The sequence below is a fragment of the Peromyscus californicus genome, unplaced genomic scaffold (assembly GCF_007827085.1).
Source record: "Peromyscus californicus insignis strain IS unplaced genomic scaffold, ASM782708v3 Scaffold_16__1_contigs__length_79575227, whole genome shotgun sequence".
NCBI lineage: Eukaryota > Metazoa > Chordata > Mammalia > Rodentia > Cricetidae > Peromyscus > Peromyscus californicus.
Genome location: NW_026294458.1, coordinates 64,138,322 through 64,146,049, shown reverse-complemented (window position 1 = coordinate 64,146,049; position 7,728 = coordinate 64,138,322). Strand labels below are relative to the sequence as shown.

The window sequence follows — 7,728 nt, the reverse complement described above, 5'->3', positions numbered from 1 at the left end:
CTTGGAAAACATTGAGATTCAGGTTCAAATAAATGTAAAAAAAAAAAAAAAAAAAAAGCAACCTGAAATCCCAACTCAGTTGTAGAACAACCACTTAGAAAGACCTCAGGTTGAATTCCCAGTGTCAAACATAAACACATAAAATCCAATATTCAACAATTTAAGAACAAAACAAAATTAAAAAAAAACTGCTTTATATTGCTCATATCACAAATTAAATTTCCAACACATACTAACTGTAGATGTATCCAACCTTCTTATTAAATAAGAAACACAGAACCAATGCAAAGAAGAAAGCCAAGAGGTCAGAGCTAAGAGCTAAAACCTTACCCTTCCTCCTGCGGTGGTCCTACCTCTCCGAACCAGAGCTACCCCTGTGTTAAAGTCTTTATATAAAGTTCCTGTCCTGCCTTCTCATTGGTTGTAAACCCAACCACACGACCGCCTCCTCATGGCCTGTCTGTATAGGCCTCCAGGTTTTCCATGATTGGTATTAAGATTAAAGGCATGTGTATCCAATAATGGCTGTATCCCTGAACACATAGAGACTTACCCAGCTCTGCCTACCAAGTGCTGGAATTAAAAGCGTATGCCACCACTGCCCTGCTTTCCTATGGCTTGCTAATAGCTCTGACCCCCGGGCAACTTTATTTATTAACATACAAATAACATTTTAATACAAATAAAATATCACCATAACTAACCTTGTATCTGATGTTGTATTAATTAATAAATTATTTTTTCCCATGAGGAAATACTTCATACAGTCTATAATAGGGAAGGAATTGACTGTCTCCTGTTTAAAGAAACCATATAGTTTATCATTTTTGGAAAGCATTTTGGTGGGAGCACTGGGCATTGAGGTGGATCGTAGAACTATGTTGACTTCCTCCTTCTTTCCCTCTTTATATTCAGTCTGGAATCCCAGTCTTATTGCAATATATACAATTTTATATTTCATAATATTGAGCAATAACAATGGCAAAATCCTGTTTGGGAACGGAATTAACTTCTGAGATTTATGTTTATTCCAAACTGCCAAGAAATTGCAGCCAAGTATACCAACACTAGAAATCAATTATTATCTTCAAATATAAGATAAAACTGATGATGTTAGTGATGTTGATAAAGACATTTGGGCAAGTGAAATTTTTATTAGTTGAAAATCTAAAAAAGCTAAATGAGAGATACAGCATTCAAAACAAATCTATATTAACTGGGTATAAATCAATATTTGCATATGAAGAGTCAAAAACATGCTACAGTTGATATTCAAGAAAAATTATGTATGTTTAGATTTACCAAAAGCTTTGAAATGTCACTTAAGCATATTTTATAATATGTATTACAACAGAACAAATTTAATTTAAAAATTGGAAGTAAAACAAAATTTAAGTAAAACATTAAAAATCATGATGATCATTGAAATATTCCTTTTGAACTGAAATATTGTGATTTGGATTGTTGAACATATTTTGGTGATTATCCTTATGTAATGAGGTATCTTTTAGCCAGAATTATCAAAGACAATGTTAATGTGTCAGATGTCAAATCTGTCCTCTCTTCAATTTCTGTAACTATAAGAAATGTGCCAGGAATTATGAAAGATGAGACATAGAATATATTTGTTACTATCAGAGCATCATTTCAAAATTATCTAATATTCTATGTGTTATATTTTCTTTATAGTCAGTTAATAGTTAAAATGCTTAGCAAAAGTCTATGTGAAATTACCAAGAAAATACAGCATGATTGTTGGCTTGTAAAGTTAATGAAAGCATTTGGAATAAGTACTAGGCCAACCTGAGCTATATACCATAGACTTGTCTCCAAAACCCAGTCAAACAAATAAAATATATTTGTGTAATTTGATGAAAGTATGTTCTTTACTTAGACTTCCTTTTGGAGTTATCATATACTGAATGTTTTCTCCAAGATTTGTCTTCTTGATAGGGACAGCTAAGGTTTATTTTATTCTGTAAGTCAGTTATGGTCAGACATAACAGCAAAATAATCATGGGTGGGAATCAACATAAATAAAAGAAGGACTTTAGATACTACTGGGAGAGGACAAAACAGATAAGTTATGAAATCAGATTTTTGAAGCAAAATATTGAGTTTTGAGTTTGAGAACACACCCTTTATAGTACTTTGAATGTGTGGGAGAAAAGGTATATAAAAGTACAAAGAAAGGGTAAACTCATATCCAATTTCTGACTACATTTTGAAACTCATGGCCAAAATGCATATGAAATAGTTTTATTGAGTTCCTGTTATTGTGAAATTGATGCCTCTTATCTTGGGTAACATCCAGTGTTGAATTTCACCTGTAAAGTTGAACAGTAGTTTATTTGCAATAGTTTTCTAGTTAAAAAAAAAAAAAAAACAAAAAACAGGGGTTGGGGGAGGCAGGGAAATCTTGTATGTTCTATCAGGCTATATCTTCTGGGAGCACATTATTTTCTCCTTATATTACACTATACCATGATGAAAGGTTTACTCAGATACACAGACATAAAGTTACTATTTCTATAAAAATAAGCAAACACAAATTAACTTGCCAAGGTCACACAGCTAAGTTATGACAGAACTGGAGTTAAAACATGCAGAGTTCTTGATCATTTACAGAAATTTCACTGTCAAACTCTTTTTAACTTTTAGCTCAGATCTGCGAAATAATTTACACTTAAGTTCTCGGGCTTAAAATCTACCTCATCTAGGTTCTGTTGCCACTTGAAAAGAAGTCTTAACATTCTACTTTGATGGCTCTAACTGAATAAAACCAACCAAAACATTGAATTGTTAATTTTTCCCATATCTAAATAATGCACCATTTGAACATTTTTATACTTGCCTAATTTGGTAGTTTCTCTCATTGATAAGATTATAATTACACAATTTCCTTCTTCCTTTTCCTCCCTCTAAATGCTTCCATAATGCCTCGTACTTGTTCTCCTTCAAGCTCATTAGACTAAATTTAAGGTAGTATAACATCTGAAAAATGACATATATTTTAAATAAAATTTTAGTTACATGCGTTGGACTCTACCAATCAAAAACTAAGAGTGTAAGAGTGCCCATTCAACAGCTTTTGATATTAACAGTGGCAATTTGACTCACTAATAATCAATATAAAAATACAGCTTGGATACAATAAAAAAAAATATAAAACTGAACAATTTGAGTAGTACTAGCTAGGAATGGAATATCTAACTCCAGGATGCTGGTGAAGAATAGTAGAAACTTCGGTAATTTTAAATACAAGCAATTGAGAAGGTGAAACATTGGTGTGGTTTCAGGTGAAATCTAAGGTACATTGTAATGTAAAAATTACAATTCGGAAAAGCCAGAATTTTACTTATGCCTTTGGGCTCTGCAACATAGTAATATGTTCGGTTAAGTTGATACTTTACTGGAAAATGTAAGGCATTAGGTGAAGAAAGAATTAATGTAAAGGATAAGGGAAATATTTTTAAATCCTTTATTATAGTTCTCCATCAAATTTTGAAAGAAAAATATACAAGTTAGCAAAAATTCTGGATCTCAAGAGGTTGTCCATATATATATATGTATCAGAAAAAATATGTAGTAAGTGATATTTTTACTTAGAAATTTGTAGTCAGACTATCTTTGGACTGCCAACTCCCAAATTATGACATGAATACATTTTATTAATTATGAAAGATTGGCCTTAGCTAAGGCTTGTTTTCAATTAACACTTAAAACTTAAATTAACAAATTTACATTAATGTACATTCTGCCACATGGCTTGTTACCTCTCCTTAGTACAGTATGTTCAACTTCCTCCCTATCTTGTTGGAAAATCTCTGCATTCTCAGATTCTTCCCCAAGTTCTTCTCTGTCTCTGGAAGTCCTGCCTATCCTCTCCTGCCTAGCTTTTGGCCATTCAGCTCTTCATTAAACCAAACAGAAGGTGCCTTAGGAAGGTGAGATAAAACAGCAACATATCTTTGCACAGTGTGATCAAATATCCTTCAACAGAAACTCAACTAGTATGTCCTTTGTTGTAAACAGGAATGAACAAAATATATACATACATAATATATCTTGCCTGATATAGAGCTAAAGATGACAGATGAAATCTGATGTGCTATGAAACCTCATGCAATCCAATTCATGATGAAATTTATGAAAGTTAAATAATTGCCAGTTCTTCTATATTTTGCCAATAATGATGAAAATACTAAGCTTCATAGCCATGTGTTTGGAGAAGGAAGAACAGTGGTAGAGAGTAAAGACATAGGAAGAGAGAGAAAAGGGACAGAATGAGAATGAGCACAAAATGAGTGATCATGAGGTAATGGAGGTGATCTAGTCTTCAGAAAAATACTAAAAATTCACCAAATTAGACCAGGATCCTAATTTGATCAGAGTTCTTATTTTTAAATTACAGGATTAGGATTAAAACTGAAAATGATAACATATGAACTACTTGATGGAAATGGCAAATTTATTGAAATGAAATAAGAGCTGAGAGAAACATATGTTTACTGTTCAAAAATACCTAGCATTTGCTATTCTGTTGTAGCTGCATATAATCCCTTGTAGAGATTTATCTTCATTCTATAAGTACATGATCATGATCCCATTGTACTGAGGGCTTTTTTTTATAATTTTTAATTGTTTTTTTTATTTGTATTTCTTTATTTTTCTTTTTGAGAAAAGGTCTCATTAAATTACATTAGTTGAACTGGAACTTGCTATATCAACCAAAATCACCTGTAATTCATAGAGATCTGCTTGTATCTGCCAACCAGATATTGAGAATTTTTACTAGACATAAATTGTTTTGATAAGAATTTACATCAACACATATTTTCCTCATTGGTGCCAACAAAATAAATTAAAATTTTGCAAGGAATTATAAATGAATAAACATATATAGGAATACATAAATAAATTAGATCTTTAAGTAAATAAAATTGACTTACCTTGACAAAGCACAGTATATATTTTATAAGAGTGCAGAAGCATGTTGTATTATCAACATCCCCATTTATGAGACAGTATCTTGCAGAAGGTGACAGGGAAAAGCTAGAAACAATAAAGTTAACCATAGTTATTACTAAAAGAAAACATGTGAAAGTAATGTTCATAGAGTGAATGTAGCAATATCACTGGTGCTTATTACAGTTTGTTATTCTTGACACTGAATCAAACTATATTTGACTAAGAGCCATAACATTATTTGAGTCTTATCCATTACTTAAACATGAATGAAAATGAAATACCCCCTATATAAAATAGTTAATATTAAAATCATTGTTAATCTTAATTAGTAAAAAAATTAAATACAGAATCGGTATTTTCCTCATTTGGGTTTTTTTTTTCAGTTGTTTAAAAATAAAGTAGATTTCTTTTCTGTTAAAGTAGAACAATATTGGTATTCATGAGATCATATATTCTTTTGGAAAACTAATAAGTATTTTTAAGGTTTCTATATGATTAAACTTAAGGTTTATTTTTATAATATACACTGATAATTTTTCATTTCACATAGAAATATCTGTCAGAACACAATGTTGAAATTTTATATACCTATATTTTAATATCTCAAAGGTTAAATATGGAGTCTATTAGTAAAAATAAGAGTTCTAGGGGACTTTTATAGTTGTAATCACACGTTTGAGCCCATTTCCTCCCAATTAAAATGAAATTTTAGCTGGGTGGTGGTGGCACATGCCTTTCATCCCAGCACTTGGGAAGCAGAGCCGGGCAGATCTCTGTGTGTTTGAGGCCAGCCTGGTCTACAGAGCAAGATCCAAGACAGGCACCAAAACTGCACAAGGAAACCCTGTCTTAAAAAAAATGAAATTTTATTTTTAATTTATAGTCATTGTAAGAGATTATTTTTTGGCTCAAGCACAGGCCACTCCAGTCAGAAAACAGGTAGGTGACCCACCTGCCTGAAGAAATGCCCCACTTCCTAGATCCTAGATTTGGTTCAAAAAGACCCCATTTCACTGAACCCCTTCCCATCCCACCACCCACTGCCATTGGTTCCAACTGTGGAGGACTTCTGGTTGCCCAGCAGCAGGCCCTGCCTATTAGAATAAATGTTGTAGGCCATTACAGTTGGAAGAGCAGGTTCAGGTCAAGCAAGCCAGAAAAACTGAGACTAACTCAGGCAAAGTACCTTCTGGGCCAGAGACCAAACCAACTTCTAGAACCACAGGTAGCTGGCCCACCAACAGACCTCTTCCATTCATTCAGTGCCCCCAACCCATTGCCTAATCACATACCCCAACTCAGGCAGAGACCACTTACTATACCAAAGGCCTAACTAGCCTACAGAAGTTCAACCCCCTACTTGGACAGAGACTCAGTACTGGATCTTGTCTGCCTTTAGAAATCCAGCCCAAAAAAATCAGAATACCAAAGAGGAAACAGAAACCAAGGAACAAAGCATCCACCCAACAAAAAAGAACTCAGAGATCTGCATGTGGACATCCCAAACCCAGCCACCTAAATGCCAGTGTAAGAACACAATCAACAGCAGCCAGGGCAATATGGCATAACCAAAACCCAGCTATCCTACAACAGCAAGACCTGAGTAGACCAATCCAGGCAAAGCACAAAAAAAAAAAAAAAAAAAATGACCATAAAACCAACTTTATGAAGATGATAGAGGTCCTTAAAGAGGAAATGAAAAAAATGCCTTACAGAAATCAAGGAAAAGACAAACAAAGAATTGGAGGAAAGAGAATATTTGTTAACAAAGACGTTTTATAAGAGTGCATGCAACTGTATATAAAGTTGTTTACACTGTACCATTTGAGAAAAGTTCCAGAAGCTACAAGTTGGTGAAGTTAGTGAGCAAATAGATTTCAATTAGATAATATTTTCTATGTTTTGTTCAATACCTAGCCATCTAATTTCAAAGCTATTCAATTTGACTGTCATTTGTAACTGTGTAAATGCAAAGATAATGTCAATGAAAAATATGGTTTACAAAACTTCCTCAGTTACAACACCTTTAGTGATAATTCCCAACACTTTTAAGATCAAAAGAACTCCATTTAAGAATTTACTACACTGAAGTATCTTAGAGAAAATATGGTATTTATATGAGTTCTACATTCATCTGAATGTGGTAATTTGTAATTACAAAGAAAAAAACTACACAATAATGTAAGTATCTATTTCTGGGCATAATTAACATTAACCCAACATCTAGATAAGTTGTTTGACAAATTTAACTTTAAATGACTACTTGACAGGTGAATTTTATTGGGAAGTGTTGGCAAGTTCCTATCCAAACAGCCTTCAGTATAAAGAAGAGTCTGACAATCTGAGGAAAACTGATTACCATTCTTAGCATTTATTCAAAGAGAAATACAGAAAAATGAAATAAAAAGAAGAGACCATCCATCATAGCCTTGCAAGAGGACCTTTAACTCTTTTGTCCATTAATAATGCTAGTCTCTGCCAGCAGTCTATGAAAAAGATTTCCTCAATATCCTTGGAAAACCTTCATGCTATAAGCTACAAATATGACTATAGTAAAGACAGTTCCTGGATTTTTGTTGAACTTAGTCCAACATCATCATATATGTTACTGAAGAAATCCAACTAAAGTCTTTCAAATTATGTTTATCTTGTCATTTGATGCTTTCTTTAGTTGTGGAATATTATTTTAAGATGTGTTCTATTTGTTAATGCTGTAAAATATTTGTTTAATGATGTAAGTATGTGTTGTATTCTTTT

General features: G+C 32.8%; 1 long non-coding RNA gene across 1 annotated transcript in view; it reads right to left on the bottom strand.

Moving 5' to 3' along the window:
• Positions 1 to 4,952: 4,952 nt before the first annotated feature.
• Positions 4,953 to 7,728, bottom strand: part of LOC128112193 (uncharacterized) — a 168,260-nt gene continuing 165,484 nt past the window's right edge. Inside the window, exon 4 of the long non-coding RNA XR_008218904.1 lies at positions 4,953 to 5,055. This is a non-coding gene — a long non-coding RNA (uncharacterized LOC128112193). The remainder of the gene's footprint in view (positions 5,056 to 7,728) is intronic.